Below are 19681 nucleotides of genomic sequence, written 5' to 3'. Positions count from 1 at the left end.
AAAGCATATGTGATTATTGAAATGTACTGGGCCAGTATTATGTAGTGCCTTGAAAGTATCGGTGAGGAGTTCAAATTGTGCTCGTTTGTGAATGAGGAGCCAGTGGAGCTCCATCTGGTGTGGTGTGATGTGAGAGCAGCATGGAAGGTTGATAACGATGCTGGCCTCTGAGTTCTGAATGGTCTGCATCCGCCTAGTGAGTTGTTTGTTGATCCCAGCATAGAGAGTGTTCCTATAGGTTGTCAGAAGTTCATAGTCAACTCCTCTGACCTTCCTGGTCAGTGTCACTGCTCTCTCCCAGCACAGCTCCATCATTGAAGGACTGCACTTGAGCCCGAGCTCTATGCCAGGTAAGTGTTCGAGGCCCTCCTCCACCCGCAGGCTCCTGCCTGCACCTCATCCCTGGTGGTCTAGTGCTCTACTGCTATTCCACTCTGTTCTGTGTCCTCTGTGCCAGTTTTTCTCTTTTTGTTCTTTCTGTTTGGCCCTTTCTCTTTTTACCCTTTCTGCCTTGCTCTTTCCCTTTCTTGCTCTTTCTAGTTTTGGCTTTTCTTTTTTGCCTCTTTTCTCTTTTGCCTCTTTTTTTTCTCCTTTGACTCTTTTCTCTTTTGCCTATTTTTCGCTCCCTCTTGCCCTGCGCCCTACCGCCCCTGCGCCCCCTCCCCCCAGCGTGTCGCTCTTGCTTCCGCCTCCCCCAGCTGATCGCCCACCCCCCAACCCCTACTTAATGGCAGCTGCTGCACGGCAAGACGAGCAAGACCTTTGACCTTCCTGGTCAGTGTCACTTCTCTCCCCCGCGCAGCTCTGTTAAGTGTCCTCTGTGCCTGTTTTTCTCTTTTTGCCCTTCTGAAGCATGATCAAAGCATCTCAATTATGGGAATGATATAATTAATCCTCCTTCGAAGCATGAAAGCATGTACTAATAGCACCTGATTCTATAAACATATCTACAAATGCTATATTGTCACTAAGGTTGCCTATTCTTTGAATTCGACAAGGTCCCCGTATGTTAAAATAATACTCTCACCGAGTGCCTTCATTACTGTTACACCTGAGAAAATACTAATCCTTTCCCTTATGTGAATAATGGGAATGTTTCTCCTTTTCTTTCTTCCCCCTCACTTTCCTTGAGCACTTTTTCACTATTCTGTTTTTGTATATCACGGTTGCTTTATTCACACACCACCGGGTGACATTGGATAATTTTAAGATCCTAATCCATCTAATATCGTTTCACAAATATCTTCTTTCAGCCTTGAGAAAGCCCTGGCCTGATACTGAGCCATAAGGGTGAAACACGTGTCGGCTGTTTACTTCTGCTTCAAATGTGCCTGTTCGCCTTATTTGAAAAATCCAATCCTGAATGATTAGATTATCTGAAACAGAAGTCTTTCGTTTGAACAAATAAAATAATAATTTGGACCTATCAATCTATAATGATTTTCTTCACTTTTACACTTAATTGAGAAGGAGTGAACTGACTCGCATCTGAATGCATGTACTTATTTGAGACCACAGAGGTCCAGTGTCTTGAGTCATCCTCCACAAGGAATAAGTAACATATAAATTGGGCAATTCCCTCCAGAATAGGGATCCCTGGACCTTGGTATTTCTGCACTAGTATTATGTAGTGCCTTGAAAGTATCGGTGAGGAGTTCAAATTGTGCTCGTTTGTGAATGAGGAGCCAGTGGAGCCCCATCTGGTGTGGTGTGATGTGAGAGCAGCATGGAAGGTTGATAGCGATGCTGGCCACTGAGTTCTGAATGGTCTGCATCCGCCTAGTGAGTTGTTTGTTGATCCCAGCATAGAGAGTGTTCCTATAGATTGTCAGAAGTTCATAGTCAACTCCTCTGACCTTCCTGGTCAGTGTCACTGCTCTCTCCCAGCACAGCTCCACCATTGAAGGACTGCACTTGAGCCCGAGCTCTATGCCAGGTAGGTGTTCGAGGCCCTCCTCCACCCGCAGGCTCCTGCCTGCACCTCATCCCTGGTGGTCTAGTGCTCTACTGCTATTCCACTCTGTTCTGTGTCCTCTGTGCCAGTTTTTCTCTTTTTGTTCTTTCTGTTTGGCTCTTTCTCTTTTTACCCTTTCTGCCTTGCTCTTTCCCTTTCTTGCTCTTTCTAGTTTTGGCTTTTCTTTTTTGCCTCTTTTCTCTTTTGCCTCTTTTTCGCTCCCTCTTGCCCTGCTCCCTACCGCCCCTGCGGCCCCTCCCCCCAGCGTGTCGCTCTTGCTTCCGCCTCCCCAGCTGATCACCCAACCCCTACTTAATGGCGGCTGCTGCTCGGCAAGACGAGCAAGACCTCTGACCTTCCTGGTCAGTGTCACTTCTCTGCCCCGCGCAGCTCTGTTAAGTGTCCTCTGTGCCTGTTTTTCTCTTTTTGCTCTTTCTGCTTGGCTCTTTCTCTTTTTATCCTTTCTGCCTTGCTATTTTCCTTTCTTGCTCTTTCTGGTTTTGACTTTTCTCTTTTGCCTCTTTTTCGCTCTCTCTTCCTGTGCTCCCCGCCTCTACTGCCCTGCCCTACCCAGCATGTCGCTCCCGCCTCCCAGCTTATCATCTCCCCTTACCCCTACTTAATGGCGGCAGTGCTGCCACCGCAACTTCACCAACCTCCGGACCCCAGCAGTAACCCCTAGCCCACCGGACGCCAGTGCACACAAATCACCGAACTGCATCATCCTCAATGTGCGCTCCCTGCACAAAGACGCCATAGAGATCTGGAACCTCCTCAACACTCACACGCCCAACGTCACCTTCATCACAGAGACCTGGACCAAAGCCAGCTCCACACCCGACATCGCAACGCCATCCCTGACCGATACAAGATCCTGAGAAAAGACCGCTCCACCCGCCCAGGAGGAGGCCTTGCCATCATCCACAAAAGCTCCCGCTGCATGACAACCACCAACTCAGACGACGACTCACCCCCCCGGAGCACGTCCACTTCCAGATCCAGACCAACCCCAGAACAATGCTCTGTGGAACCCTAGTCTACAGACCGTGTGGTTCCCGGGCTCCGTCCACCACCGTCATCGCCGACCTCATCGCACCCCACGCCCTCGCCTCCACAGACTACATACTACTCGGATACCTAAACTTCCACCTGGACAACCACGATGACCCCAACACCACCGCTCTCCTAGAGAACCTCACCAACAAAAGACTGAAGCAACTTGGCTCCCCCCCACTCACACAGCAGAACACACACTCTACCCCATCTTCGCAGGAAGAAACAGCATCTTCTTCAGCCACACCACGGAACTGCTCTGGTCTGACCAGCACTGTATCCATTTCTCCTTTATAAAACCCACCGGACACAAGCATGTGTGCCACCTCCGATGCAGAATCTAGAACAAAGTCCCGGAAGAACACCTCACCACCTCCCTCACCTGCACCCCACCCCCAACTATGAAAGACGCCAACACCGCGGCAATCAACCTCCATCAATGGATTGCCAACTGCACCAACACACTCGCCCCCCGCCAGAAGACTACAAGATGACACAACAAGAAAGCAAACTGGTTCACCACGGCATTCCAAGAATCCAAGCCGATGAATGGAAAAGACGTGGAGAAACAGCAAAACTCCGGAAACACGCACTGCCTACAAACAGCCACCACAGCACACCACCAACTCATCAAATCCACAAAGAAGAACTTCCTCCAAGACAGAATCCTCTCCAATGCCCACAACTCCAATGAACTCTTCTCCATCATACAGGAATTTGCCAAACCCAACAGCGAAACAACAGACGTCCCTCCCTCCCAAGACCTCTGCAACAGACTCAGCTCCTTCTTTCACCTCAGGATCAAGACGCTCTACGACAGCTTCGATGACCAAAACCACTGCACCGCCTCAACCCCCACCCTCAGCGGTGTCACCCAACAGACCCTACTTACTTAGACCCCATTCACGACAAAAGACACCCTAAAGACCACGAAGAGCATCCACTCCGGAGCATCTTCAGACCCCTGCCTGCCACACATCTTCCACAGGGCCGCCACAGCCATCTCACCCAAGCTACGTCGAACCATCAACTGCTCCCTCAAGACTAGATTTACACGGTAGTAATGTTTAAGAAGGCGCACATCAAAGACGATTAATCTTTTGTGAGCATAAAAGGAATAACCACTCCCTCGCTAACTGTCTTTCGTTGTGAAGAAAATACGGGATTCACACTTCGGCTACTTCCAACTATACTACGCGGGCCTATTATAGCCGGTCTTCCAACTTCACTTATCATGGCGGAGCCAGTAATCACATTAATGACTACTATCTAGAAGACTATACGAAGACCGTCACAACGACCTATTACCAGAGACATTATAGCCGAGTACCCTGGGTTATTTACAATTTGAAACACGGTCAACCTCTTCCTAAATATTAGAACAATTGCTGGAGACTTGCTTTTCCTCAACGTAAGCTGTACTTATATTAGGACCATCTCTTGTGGTTTAAACAGCACTCTTCTACAATTACACGGGTAACACCTACTGCCCTGAGGAAGTCACTATACGTGACGAAACACGTGTCGGCTGTCATCCATTTGGATCAAGACTTGGAGACTATGAGTCTCTACTCCACGAACTGTTGACTAGAACCAAATGTATTAGGGAACTCTGATTTGTGCTTACAATTGCGACTTTCCTTTTCATGAAAAATTCTCAATTAAATTTGTCTTTATTATATATCACTGTGAGGACCTTAATCTGTTCTGTAGCCAGTGCATTACTGATAATATTTTGTTCTCTGTTTTTGTGGCCAATAACCAATACGAACAACAACTGTGACTTTGGAGTGCTGGGATATCTCTGTTTAAACTTTGCTCCCTCAAGACCGCCACATTCCACGACAACTGGAAGTGCGCCGAAGTCAACCCCCTTCTAAAGAAACTCTCCGCAGACCCGACGGACCTTAAGAACTTCAGGCCCATTTTGCTGTTTCCATTCACAGCCAAGGTCATTGAAAACGCGGTCAACACCCAGCTAGTATACTTCATCGAAGCCAACAACATACTAGACTTTTCAAAATATATAAACAGGCAGCTAGGGATGATTAAAGCCACACAGCCCAGATAGTCACTTCAATTAGTTTAGAACAGAAGATTCACAAATAATGTTGTTGCCCGCTTCCAAGGTCTGCTGCTTCTTGACCTTACGTTAGAAATGGGGGTCTCTAGTTGGCAATGGTTTGCACCTTTGTCCAAATACGGACCCTTGCTTTCAGTCAGGATAAGGGAGATGCACTCCTAGATAACCCCTGCTCACCCCCTTGGTAGCCTGGCACGAGCAGACAGGCTTATCTCAGAGGCAGGGTGTAAAGCATTTGTGAACACATACAGTAATACAGTGAAAACACTACAAATGGACACTACACCAGTTTAGAAAAATAAGTAATCTTTACTAGACTTAACACAAGACCAACAACAAAAATCCACAATAATGTAATCAAAATGAGTCTTTAAAAATGGTAGAAATATCTTAGTTCAATGTAGATGGTAAATGCGACACTTTACTCTTAAAGTACCTTGGATGCATCAAGCAATACAAACAAAAGGGTAGCAGGGATGGTGATGCGTTGGTTCCTTGCTTCGGGGGAGGTGATGAGTTGTTTTCTTACTGTAGCGGAGGGGAGGTGATGCGTCGGTTCTCTACCGGAGAGGAGGTGATGCGTCGGTTTCTTACTGTGTTCCGGTTACGATGCGACAAGATGGTGCCTCAATGCGATGCAATGATCTGGTGCGATGCAACAAAATGGCGTCTTTGATGCGATGCGACAACGTTGGATGCGATGCGTGCATGCCCGATGGCCATGCAGTGAACTCGGTAACTCCTGAGCCACGACAGGCCCTGCGACACGTTTCTCCGGTGATGCGACGGCGACCTCTGCGGCGGCGACACAATTCTCCGGTGATGCGACACGCTTCGTCAGTGATGCGACGCAAACAGCTGCGGTGGCGGCACGCTTCTTCAGCGATGCAACTGCAACTGCTGCAGCGGCGACACGCTTCTCTTCGTTGTGTCGCACTTCCAGCTCCCAGCGAAACACAGTCTTCTCAGAGGGCCCAAACAACAGTAGGCACTTCTCTGCAGGTAGAATCCCCAGCAAGAAATTTCAGGGGAGCTGGTGGTGAAGTCTTGTATCCCTGAGACTTCAGGCAGCAGGCAAGCACACTTCAAGCCCTTGGAGATTCTTCTTCAAGATGATGAAAAGTTCACAAAAGTCCTCTTCACCTTTCCTTGGCAAATAAAGTAACCACTGCAGGCCAACCCCAGAAATAGCACAGCACAGGGGCAGTCTCCTCCTTCAGCTTTCTTGGTTCTTCTCCTTGGCAAAGGTTTGTCTTGATTCCCAGAAGTGATCTAAAGTTCTGGGGTCTGGGCCCCAATATTTATACCAGTAAATCCTTTGTCCTCTGAAGGCAGAGGGTGCCTGTGCCCAGCCAAAACCAGTTATGTGCAACTTCCTGGCAGGAGGTGAAGTCAGCATTGTTTGTGAGCACACCTGGCCCAGGTAGCTGAAAGGACGTCTCCTCCCCCTACTCTCTATTCTATGAGGGCTCAGGTCAGTGAAAGGAAATCTCCGCCCCCGCACTCTCTATTCAATGCAGGTACTATTCAGCCCAGCCCTGACCCATCAGACTACTGGAGCCAAAGCCCTCCCCAGCCCTCAGACATGGAATACACAAACCTAGCAGAGGCATGCTGGATGGTAAGACAAGAAAATACCGACTTTCTAAAAGTGGTATTTTCAAACACAGAATGTAAAAATCACCCACACTAAAAGATGTATTTTAACATTCTGAGTTCAGGCATACTAAACTTTATTTTCCCATCTTGTTCCTATGGTTAGTTATGATTATAAGATGTTATAATCAGACTGCCCATTCTGGCCTATGGGATCAGATAGCCTTCCAATAGTGAACAACAAAATTGGCTGTAATTCACTATCAGGACATGCCACACACATCAGGGCATGTCCTACCTTTTAGATACAATGCACCCTGCCCATGGGCGTACATTGGGCCTACCTTAGGGGTGACTAACATGTAGAAAAGGGAAGGTTTTGGGACTGGCAAGTGGGTGCACTTGCCAAGTAGACATGGCAGTCCCAGACTGCACACAGGCTCTGCAATGGCAGGCCTGAACCATATTTTACAAGCTGCTTCTGTGGGTGGCACAACCAGTGCTGCAAGCCCACCAGCAACATTTGATTTACATGGTGCACTGTACTAGGGTCTGACAAGTAAATCAAATAAGCCAATCATGGATTCACTAATACAATACAACACTTTACAATAGGGAGCACTTGCACTTTGGCACTGAGTAGCAGTGGCAAAGTGCCCAAGGCATCTAGACCAGCAAAAACATAGCAAAAACACAGGAGGCAACAGTGAAAAAATGGAAGGGAGACCCACGCCAATGGTGCCAGGTCTAACACGTGTCCCCTTCAGCTGAAATGTGGGGAGAACTAACCACCACTTGGGAGTTCTCTTCACTAAGGCGGAAAAATCTGGACAGACCATCAGCATTGGCGTGTTCGGAACCAGGGCGGTGTTCCACCGTGAAGTCCATCCCCTGTAGGGAAATGGACCACCTAAACAGCTTGGGATTCTCACCACTCATCTGCATCAACCATCTGAGGGGCCTGTGGCCTGTCTGAACCCAGAAGTGAGTCCCAAACAAGTATGGTCTCAACTTCTTAAGTGCCCAGACCACAGCAAATGCCTCACGCTCAATCGCACTCCACCTCTGTTCTCGTGGGAGCAACCTCCTACTGATGAAGGCTACAGGTTGGTCTAGGCCCTCCTCATTCATCTGTGTAAGTACAGCCCCTACACCATGCTCTGAAGCGTCTGTCTGTACAATGAACTCTTTAGAGATGTTGGGCGCCAGAGCATGGGCGCCGTGCACATGGCAGTCTTCAGGGCATCAAAAGCGTTCTGACAGGTGTCAGTCTAGTTCACTTTCTTGGGCTGCTTCCTGGAAGTCAGCTCTGTCAGGGGTGCAACAAAGCTGCCATACCCCTTGACAAACCTCCTGTAGTACCCAGTGAGTCCTAAAAAGGCTCTAACCTCTGTCTGGGTCTTGGGGGTTCACAAGCCAGGATAGTATCAATCTTGGGCTGTAGGGGGCGCCACCTGGCTGCTCCCAAACCTGGTGTCCCAAGCACTGTTCCCAATAAGGCACGTGCCCGCGTGCGCGTGCACTTCTCTACCCCCGAGCGCGCAGTGCCATGAGTGGAGCGCGCACAGAGGGCACATCACGCGAGAGTATTCGTGCCTTATTAGATCAGTAGCAGCTGTTCTCATTTCAAGCTTGTCCTGGGCCATCATACTGGTTCCCCTCTTCGTTGCAGTCTTTTTTTTGTGTTGAATTCAAATTATTATCTTCTATTTCCTCATATTGTATAATCTTAGAATAATCACTGTCGCCTCTGCTCTTCAGTGCTTCAGTGCTTATGTGGTAATTTACAAGTACCTAGAATAGACTAATAGTTGGTGAAGAAAAGTGCATCCACATGAAGCTGTTGAAATGGACTGTTTAATTTTTTTAAAGATAGACACTTTAGCGAGCATTGCACTCTTAGCAAATGCACTGCACTGGTTTCGTAACGGATGTCAAACTCTTACCAAGTCAACACACATTCTACCAAAATAATGCAAATCCACATTGTCATGTTAAACATTCAAATACTTTTGAATCACATTTTTCAAAACCACTGATAAAGACCACCGAAAAAGTTAGTCGAAATGCTCGTGGGAAGTCCTGGCTTTGTCATTGCCTGTTTTATTATATCTAGGTAAGAAAGGTTCTGAGAGAGGAGGCAGAAGTTTGCCTTTCAGCGACGGGGTGGGTTTAGGTGCGATAGCTGCGTAGATAGCTCTTTAAAGCTTAGTTGTCGGGTGTAATTTGCTCATCTGTTAATCTTAGTCCGTTCTATTTCCCCCCTGGACCGAAAGAGTACTTTGCTTTGAGAAGGTGTCGGGATGGGGGAGTATTGAATAAAGTGAACACACATAAAGCTGTATTTAAATACATGAGCATTCTACTAAACCTGACTTTGTCCCCGTCATCACCCACTCAATTTCTGAAAATGACACGACACCCAACAGAATCACGAATCTCAAAGTGAACACGTTTAAAACTGCTGGTGAATAGCTTTTGCTGTATTAAATTTACCCCCTTTTGATGTCAACATATTTTGTGGTATCTTTCTGGGATGCACTGAACAATTCTCCATAGAATAGTATTGTTATTGCCACTTTTCCTGTGGCCTTGACTTGCCCCAGTATTCCCTAAATAAAGGCATTGAAGAAAGCAGCGATTTTGGTCTTAACTGACCTTCTCCATACAAAGCTAAATAAAAGCACACAATCTCCCCCGAAGCCTCCTTTACTACCAAAACAATACAGCAAGTCTGCAAACAAGGCAGATTAACCTAGAAATACATGCAGTGTTTTTAAACTTGCTGAAATGTTTTGTTAGTAAAGCTCAGGAAGCAACTTGCACCAGGTCATGTTCCCTGTTAGCGCCGCCTAAAACAGAATCGAGTACTAACCATGAAAGTGGTGAGAGAATGCGGGTAATGGCTAGAGCTGCCGACTGGGGTGCCAGGTTAGAATCTCTGCGTCCCTACATTCTGTGATTCTGGGCAAATCATTTAATCTCCTTGTGCCTACTATAATGAAAAGCGCCAGCGTTTATGATTAAGGACCAATGAGGCTGACAAATGAAAATATTGCTCACACGACATGTCGGGATATAATTCAGTGTGTTAATTTCAAAATGACAATGAGCTGTGAAAACAAGGCACATGATAGAGCAATAAAACCGACGGACAGCCATCGGCACAGGTTCTCAAGGACTGTGGAAATAAACAATGGACCATCTTACTCTGAGACAGCCATTACTTAGTGTGCTTCTGTTGACTTGATGAAACCTGCGTGGAGTTCGGAGAGGGGTTCACTTGCTGCATAGAAACCTCCGGACTATGATCAGGACGTGGCTTTTTGTTGTTTCCATTTGGATTTGTATTGTTTTGGTAGTAAAGCGAGGCTGCAGGGGAGATTGTGTGCTTTTGTTTAAGTATCCATGTTAATTGCAGCTTGTGAAAGGGCTGCAATTACCATGGATACTTAAATAAAAGCACACAATCTCCCCTGCAGCCCCGCTTCACTAATAAAACAATACAGCAAGACCAGGGCCGGCTTTAGCGCTGGTGGTGCCCAGAGCGACAATGTTGGTTGGCGTCCCCCCAATGACCACCTCCACCACGGATTCTCTCACTAGCACCCTTTAACAGTGACCAAGTCCCATTCACCAATCTCTCTCAGATACATTGAATTAGTTGTATAGCGCCACTCATACCATTAAAGGATGTCAGAGGCACTTTGCATCACACACACATTACACATAGACAATCAAACATACGTGTGTAAATCAGCTTATAGGAAATGCTCCATAAGCCAAAGGACTAACAGGGTAGGAGTCACATGTCATCCATACTGGCGATAGGCTGTATAGTTTAGGAGTGCTTGGTGTGGAGAAGCACAAACTCAGAGTCGATAAAAAAAGAAACAGCATAGTTGGGAGTTTTGTTTAATAATAAGAATCGATTTCTACCCAAATTAACCCTTTTTGCAACATTAATCTATGCTCTAATGTATACTTTGCAGTGTGTATGCAGTTCTATGATTAAAGTTAATGCCTCACTATTCTATATTACGACTTTAGGTTATAAATTGAAAGTAACAAAAGGATGTATCTTTTAAAAGCAGTAACCTGCGGATCTATTTACATTATATGCACTCTGTAATCTACATGGTACACATTCTTTGCAGCAGGCATATTAACCCTCTGCACTACCTTCACATAAGTAAAAACATCAACTATACAAAACTCCAATCTCTCTCCTGTAAGAACATTAATCACAGGAGTTAAATTGACATTTTTGTGCGGCCTCGTAATTGCTGGAGGAAAGGAACATGGCAGCAGGTGCTTTAAAGAACATAATAAACTTGCAAATACGGCGCCCCCAGGAAGCCAGCACCCGGTAGTAACATGAATTGCTTTAAGATAGCCTGAGTGCTTAGTGCTAACCATGGGCCCTTCCCAGCCACTTTCACTGCTGTTGTTGTTCTCTACCCCAGCAAGGTTTTTCTTCCCTGCCCCCTTGCACCCAGGTTTTCCATTTCTGCCACCTCCTGATCTGTGACTGCACTACTTCCCTACCCACTTGTAGCAATGTTGCCCGTTCCTGTCATCCCCTGCTCTGTCACTGAACTTCGTCCCTGCCTACCTGCAGCAATGTGTCGTTTTCCGGCCAGCTTTAATTTTTTAGCTGAAAGCCTTACGCTGTCTGGTTTGCTAAAGACATTTTGGAGACATTCAGAAAGCTGACATAGGAATGCATTCTGCCCGTTGCTTACCGTTGGCTTGGGGTTTGTAACTCACATTGTCATGCTTTCTATTTGCTGGCTTTATTTGCTTTAGGCTGTCCAGCTTGAGTTTGTCTTTCCGGTTCCCCAAACTTTGATTACTGTATTCTTCCAAAAACTCACTTTCTGGAAACAGGCCTTTACATCTTGGTCTTATCTTGTCACATTTGTGGTGCATTCAAAGACGGTGGTCAAATGCAAAGCTCTCGCTTCAGAGGGGGCTTGGTGTTTACTTTTCTTTCTCTAACTTCAAAGTGAGAGAATGTATGCAACAATCCTGATGAGTATCCATGTAAGAGGTGAGGGTGTAGGATTATTTTCCTAGCACATAAAAACATTGACTGTTAAAACATTGACATGGCAAAAGGTAATGAAAATGCAAGAGAGTGGCTGGATTGTGTGGGGAGGTGCAGATAAGTTTTGCCTAATGGATGCTAATAATGAAGCACAGGGGCATGTGCCTATTTGCCTAAACTGGAATCCCGGGTAACTATTTGGTCGTTTTTCCTATTGGAGTATCTGGGCCAGTAGCATTCATTGTTTGTAACTCTTAGAGCATTTGCTAACCATCTTGTCTTCAATTGCAGGTTTGCAGTCTGTAAGGTATTTGGATTTGAATGGTCAGGCGTGAGTACCCACAAAGACAAGGTAATTCTGTTTATGTTCCACATTGGATTTGGGGGGAGCTGGGTAAATAGATTCACAATCTGCACCCCTTTTCTTTTGCAGGTTTGTGAGACCGTGCTACAAATACAGTTGTACAGGCAGACTTGAGTACAGGCAGAACAAACAGGTAATTGTTTGGGAGAGTTAAACTGTGGTTCATCTTGTACATTGTAGTATAACAACATACCTAACCCATGTTTTCTTGTGTTGTAGGTTTCGCAGACAGTACCCCACACATTTGAACAGGCATACGTGAGTACAAGCAGAGCACGTAATTGTTTGGTAGAGTTAAACTGTGGTTCATCTTGTGCATTGTAGTATAACAACATACCTTACCCATGTTTTTTTCTGTTGTAGGTTTCGCAGATAGTACCCCACATATTTGAATGGGCATACGTGAGTATAAGCACAACAGGTCATTGTTTGGTAGAGTTCCCTTATGGTGCACATGGTATATTGCTGTATCACAAATTCAAAATGTGCTGAAACAATCTTTACTTCTATTGCAGGCTCTACGAACAGTGCTACATTTAAGTTTGAAAGGGCAGGGCAGTGGACAGAAAAATCCAGGTAATTACACTATACGTTTTGCCGGCTATGCCTCAGTATTATGTGACAGATTGCAATCATGAGCATAGGCATCAACTTTAGCCATGTTCCTTTATTTTGCAGGCTTTGTGGCATAGCAGGCCAAACCCAGTTATCACAATTATGTTCAAGCGCAAAGTTGTACCTTCTGCAGAGTGTGATGCTTCACAACAAATGAAGAAATGTTGCCTTGTATTCAAGGAAGAGTGGATGAAAGAAATTGTGGAGGCTGAGACACAGAAATCACGAAGCAAGGTTCGTGTGCAACTTGGGGAAATATTTCAATACAGTCCAGACGTGGGCTTGATTTGCAAAGCATGTGCTGAAGCCAAGATTGCTAGGGACTTTTTCTACAGGGAAGAAATGGAGTGATGGCTGGAAACTGGATTACCTGAATCGCCATCTAATAAACAAAGTTCACGAGTCTGCCATGGTGATATTGAGAAACAGAAGTGCTGCTGCCAGGTTTGGTTTTGGAGTGCGGGCAATGCTGACAGAAACTGCAACTGACAAAGCAAATAGAATGGAAGTAGTTGAACGACAAAGATCCCTGCCTGAGGAGATAAAAATTCTCATCAACAATGTGTTGCTAGCAGTCAAGATGACTACTTCAATGTTATCTGTACAAGACATCCATGATCACCTAGCTTTGTATGTGAATATACCAGACAGCTGGAGGAGCAAGAACTATGCCTTTGAGTTCCTTGAGGCCATTAATAGCGTGATACACTGTGAAGGTATGGCAGAACTTCGTAACGCTTTGTATCACACATTGATAATTGATGAGAGCACTGATATTTCTGTTACAAAAATGCTCATCCTGTACTTCAAGTTCCGACCTGTAACCTCAACAGAGCACAAAACACTGTTTGGGGGCATAGTGAAGCAGACTAGTTGTAATGCTGAGGCTATCACTACTGCTGTGAAAGAATTCTACACTGCCAATGAACTGGACCTCATGAAAATGGTCATGTTCACATCCGATGGTGCGTCTGTGATGCTGGGTAAAAATAATGGTGTTGCTACTCGCCTTAAACAATCCATTCCCCATCTAGTTGAGCAGCATTGTGCCGTTCATCGAGAAGATTTGGGAGTTGATGATGCCTGAAAGTTCCAATGATTAAAGAGATGGAGACATTATTGAGGACTGTCTACACTGTGTTCTCCAGATCTCCTGCAACGAAGTCCAGGCTGGATGAAATGGCATCGGTCACTGATTGTGAAGTGGTCTCTTTCGACCATTGAATGAAGCCCGGTGGCTTTCAAGGCATTTTGCAGTTGGTGCACTAATTCGGAATTACCAGGCTGTTCTTAAGTACTTTGAGTATGAGAAAGTTGAAGAGAATGATCCAGTTGCTAAATATTGTTACAAAAAGCTATCTGACTCAAACTACCATATTTCCCTTGCAGTACTTAATGACATTCTGAGTGAATTTGCATCTTTGTGCAAACTGTTCCAAAAAAGTTCTTTGACCACTGTTGAAGCTGTACAGTATGCAAGAGCAAAGAATGGCCAAAATAAGGAACAGTATTTGGGGGACACTGTGTTTTGGAGCAGCAAAGTAAGAGATATGATGGTGTGCAAGGAAAGGCAAGAGTTTGACAGTGGGCCTATTTTGTCCTTTTGTTTCCCTTCTTTGTGAGCACATGCAAAAAGGTTCCCTGAAGATGAACTGAAAGAATGGGCAAGTTTTGAAATCCAGGCAATAGCAACACAATCACATTTTGATTTTGGGATTGAGAATATACAAAGACTTGTTGGAAAGTATAAAAATGTCTTGGTCCTGGGTGATTGTGAAACACCAGAAGATGTTGTCCGACAATACAGAGACTATAAATATGTGGTGGCAGAACATGTAAAGGGTGGGTTATTTACCACCTTTCAAGACATGGTGAATTTCAATGTACGCAAATCTGCTGAGTATAGTGTGGTGTCTCAGCTTGTTGATGTCTGCGCAAAATTTCAAGCATCTAGTGCAGATTGTGAACGAGGATTCAGCCTCATGAATACTATCAAGAGTAAATTGAGGAATAGACTAGAGCAGAAGCATTTGGATATGCTGATGAGGACAAAGGCCTACCTCCTGAATGGGAAAGTTGACCTTGATAGAGTTTATCAGCACTGGAAAAATGGCAAGGATCGCCGTGAGAAGCAAACATGTCACCCATCTAGTGATGCCACTTGACGTGTCTGAACGGCCCTCTCCCACAGTCCATGTTTGCCTGGATGTCAGAGTTTCACAAACTATCTCTGGCGGGATAGCCCAACATTACTCAGTAGCTTTCAGATCAGATTGTAAATATGTCATGTAATTTTGTAACTTATTGTGTATATGTGATATTGTACAGGCTCTCAACATTTCCCAACCCAATGAACAGTGCTCCAGTTAAGAATATTTAGTAAAATCTTATGATGGTACCACCGTTGGGGTCTTGTGCTTTTCCAAACCTGAAGTGTACTTGCCTGTGTAACCAATCCATGCCATGGCGTGTTTATCCAATTTGCAAACCGGCCTGAAGACCCTTAACGTGGCGCTGTATGTGTGAAAATGCACCATCTTTTCACTTTTTTAAGTAAACGTTTGGAGTGACATTTGGCGCTGCCCACGCGTGCGGTTTGGTTCCTGGCGCACATAGCAATGGTTGCAGCGCACAGAGACCCTCCACTGCCGCACACAGAAGAAAGAAATTAGAGGGAACATTGGTCCCAAGTACACCACAGAACCCTGCCTGATCTGGCACTTACTCGCCTTGATCGTGAGGCCTGCTCTACGCAGCGTCATCGACACTTCCCAGAGGTGGCGCAGATGTTCTTCCCAACTGGCGCTGAACACTGCTATGTCATCCAGGTAGGCGGCACTGAAATCTTCCATTCCAGCCAACACCTGGTTGACCAACCTCTAAAAGGTTGCAGGGGCATTCTTCATCCCAAAGGGCATCACCCAGAATTTGTAGTGCCCATCTGGTGTGGAGAATGCTGACCTCTCTCTTGCCCCATCAGTTAAGGTGATCTGACAGTACCCAGACATCAAATCAAACGTACCGAGGTACCGGGCAGCCCCCAACTGATCAATAAGCTTATCAGCTCTGGGGATGGGTTGCGCATCTGTCCTGGTGACTGAATTGAGCCCTCGGTAGTCCACACAGAACCAGAGTTCTGGTGTGGCACCCGGTGCGGCAGCCTTTGGGACCAAGACCACTGTGCTGGCCTAAGGACTGTTAGAGGACTCAATCGCCCCTAACGCAAGCATCTTGGAGACCTTCTCCTTGATGCAAGCTCTCACCCTGTCAGTTACTCTGTAAGTTTTGTGCTTAACAGGAGGACTGTCCCCAGTGTCTACATCATGGACACACTAATCAATGACACTGGGAGTCAGGGAGAACAGATCAGAAAACTGTCCTAACAATTGGCGACAGTCATCCTGCTGCTCAGGGATCAGGGTGGAATAGAGGTTTACACCATCCACTGAACCATCTTGCTCTATTGCAGACAGGAGGTCAGGAAGAGGCTCAGTCTCCTCCTCCATTCCATCATCTGTCGCTAGGAGCATGCCCACTTCGGACCTCTCTGAGTGGGGCTTCAGGTGGTTGACATGCAGGACCCGCAAAGGGTTCCTGGGAGACCCCAAGTCCACCAAATATGTGACATCACTTTTGCGCTCCACCACCTCAAATGGTCCAGTCTACTTATCCTGGAGCGCACAGGGCTGCACGGGGGCCATGAACCAAACTTTCTGACCAGGCTGAAGCTCAATCAGAGTGGCATTCTGATCGTACCACCGCTTCATCTCTTCTTGGCTGGCTTCCAGATTCGCCTGAGGGAGTTTCTGAAGGCCAACATGTAGCTATATACATCCTGGGGAGGTTTCCTGGGAGCTTTCTCCCAGCCTTCCTCTACCAAACTCAGAGGACCTCTTATAGGGTGACCATACAGCAGTTCAAAGGGACTGAACCCTAAGGACTTCTGTGGCACCTCTCTGTAAGCAAAGAGAAGGCATGGCAAGAGGACGTCCCACTTACACCTCTTAGGTTCCTCAAGACCCATAATCATGCCTTTGAGGTTCCGGTTGAATCTCTCAACCAGCCCATTACCTTCGGGGTGGTAAGGAGTGGTGAACTTATAGGTTACACCACTCTCCTGCCACAGGGACTTCATATACCTAGATATGAAGTTGGTACCACGGTGTGACACCACCTCTCTGGGGAACCCCACATGGGAGAAAATCCCCATCAACGCACGAGGGCTTCACCGACCAGCGAGGGATGGCTTCCGGGTACCGGGTGGCATGGTACACAAAGACGAGGATGAACCTGTTGCCCATGGGTGTCTTGGGATCCAGAGGCCCCACAATGTAAATGCCCACCCTTTCAAAGGGGGTGTTGACCACAGGGAATGGCTGGACAGGAGCCTTTTGCTTCCTCCCACTCTTACCACTTGTCTGGCAAGTCTGACAAGTCCTGCAATGAGTATCTGAACTCTTGCGCATTTGGGGCCAATAAAAGTGGGTGACAAGCCTTTCAAAAGTCTTGTCCTGCCCCAAATGTCCTGCTAAAGGTACATCATGAGCCAGCCCCAGTAGGAAGGCTCTGAAGCGCTGGGTACCACCAGCACACGGGCTGACCCAGGCTCAGCAACCTTAGGCTCACTATACAGGAGACCATTCTCCCAGTAGATCCAATGTGATCCAGACTGATCACCTGCTGCCTGGTTTGCAGCCTGTTGCCGCAAACCCACAAGTGAAGGGTACTTCTTCTGTTCCTCACAGAACTCTCCCTGGAGGGTCCTCCTTCCTGCTGCAATGGGTCAGCTCAGGCAGGTCCCCTAGTTCAGCTACCAGCTCCCCCCTAGGTTCCAGGGCATCCCCCTTAAGGTCTGCCTTCTACTGGACCGTGGGAACGGTGGTGGTGGGTTTCCCGCGCCCCGGCCTCTTCTCTTTAAGGCAGGCCACCTGGTCCACTCTTTCAGGCTCCAGGTCCTCTTGCACACCCTTACTGGCTGCCATGGACCGAGTGGTCACATACGCCCACTCAGGCAGACCCAACATCTCCAAATGAGCCCTTCGCTCCACCTTAGCCCAAGGGGAGCTCTCCAAATCGTTACCCAACAGTCAACAGGCATGGCTGGCCTCACAGCTACTTGAAGAGTACCTGAGACCCCCCCCCAACTGAAAGGGAACCTGACCGACCTTGCAGTGGCTCTCTGTGTTGTCAGTGGCAACAACCGGGTGAAATGCTTTGGGGAACACCTGCTCTTCAGACACCAGCTGACAACTGACAGCTGTCACACTGGCTCCAGTTTCTCTAAGAGCCTCCACTCTATGGCCATTGATGGTCACCCACTGCCTGTACTTTTTAGTGTTATGAGGCAGCTGGGCCCTGGGGACCACCTCACAGTCTCCTAAAGAGACTAGGGACATCTCTGGGGGACCCCACCCACCTTGGGCACCCATCTCCTCACCCAGGGCTACACTAGCCATCTGCCGGGGCGGTGCACCAGTGGGTGCTGTTTTTTCTCTCAGGGGCACTTGGGATCATGGAACAAGTGGCTCACCTCACCACACTTAAAACATTTTGGGGGTCCCTTATGAACAGGTTTACCTGTCGGGCCCCTGGCTTCTTCTCAGGGGGAGGCTGGGAACCCTTCCCTTGGTTCCCTTGGGGATTACTTTGGTGCCCTTTCTGGAACTCCCTCTGTTTACCCTTGTTCCCCCCCACTCTTCTGCTGGGGACCCTGCCCACCTTTGGCGAAGTCTCCCACATGGACCTTGTGGACCCGGGTACTAACCCAGCCGTCCGCTTCCTCAGCAAGCTTCCTAGGGTTAGTCAGCTTGCTATCAATAAGGTGCTGGCGTAGCTCTGGAAAACAATTACTAGACAAGTGTTCCCATGCAAACAAATCATAGAGCTCCTGATAATCATTCACTTTGCTACCCTTCAACCAACCATACAATGCTCTGCAAAAAAAGTCACATATTCTACCCAAGTGTTAGACTCCAGTTTCTTACAATTCCTAAACCTTTGTCCATAAAGCTCAGGGGTCAACCCATACCTGGTCATTAAGGCTTCTTTCAAGTGCACATAAGAATTCTGATCCTCAGAAGGCAAATCCAATAAGGTATCCCGCCCTTGATAATAGAGAGTAAGGCGGGTACCCACCTCATATCCAAAATGTATAGGTCCTGTTCTGGTCTACGACCGGTGTCAGATGTTAAAGTTCGCACTGCATGGGAAAATGATCTTGGCCGGCCCATTACTGACGATCAATGGAAAAAATGCTGCATGGTAACGAGAGAAATATCCCTCAACAGCAGGTACAAACTCATTCACTTCAAATTCCTCCGTATATTATATCACACGCCAGCCTGGTCACACAAAATTGATCCCTCCAGACCGCACCACTGCCTGAAATGCTATGCCCCCATGCTGACTTTGCCGATCTTACATGGACTTGCCCTAAATTACAGAACTATTGGGGACAAGTGCATTTTACACTGGGTGCAATGACGTCGCTGGCGCTTCTCCTCATACCTGAAATTGCACTCATGGGATACACATTTAACTTTCCCAAAAAGATTAGGAGGTTTGCGGCACTTGGGCAATTATTAGCTAAAAGGGAAATAGTGCTACTATGGGGTAGACAAACTGCTCCTACCTTACAGAATTGGCTACGTAGCCTGGCATATTGTAACATGAACTGTGAACTATATGCTTCCCTCATGCCATGTTTGTCATGCCCTAAAGATATATGGGGCCCTTACAGGGCGAATATTGAAGGGAAACGCCAGTAGTCTGCTTCACAGGTAGAGAATGGTATAATGCCGGAGGGAGTGGGATGAGGGGCTATATCATTCAACATATGATTTATATGTGGTTTGTAGTGTTTCTGGATTATCCTAAGTGCATACGCCTGCATGTTTCGATTAAATGGATGAGGGGCGGAAGGGGTCTGGACTGGACGGGCTGCTATATTGCTGATGATGTTGTTCC

General features: G+C 46.9%; 1 protein-coding gene and 1 pseudogene across 2 annotated transcripts in view; one reads left to right on the top strand and one right to left on the bottom strand.

Annotated features, from left to right (window-relative positions):
• The window catches only part of LOC146830873 (uncharacterized), a 477582-nt gene that overhangs the window by 137466 nt on the left and 320435 nt on the right, over positions 1-19681 (bottom strand). The window lies entirely within an intron of this gene.
• Positions 12818-13943, top strand: LOC146830874 (uncharacterized; annotated as a pseudogene).

The sequence above is a fragment of the Triturus cristatus genome, chromosome 5_1 (assembly GCF_964204655.1).
Source record: "Triturus cristatus chromosome 5_1, aTriCri1.1, whole genome shotgun sequence".
NCBI lineage: Eukaryota > Metazoa > Chordata > Amphibia > Caudata > Salamandridae > Triturus > Triturus cristatus.
The sequence above is the reverse complement of the archived record's forward strand: the minus strand, read 5'-3'. Positions and strand labels throughout refer to the sequence as shown.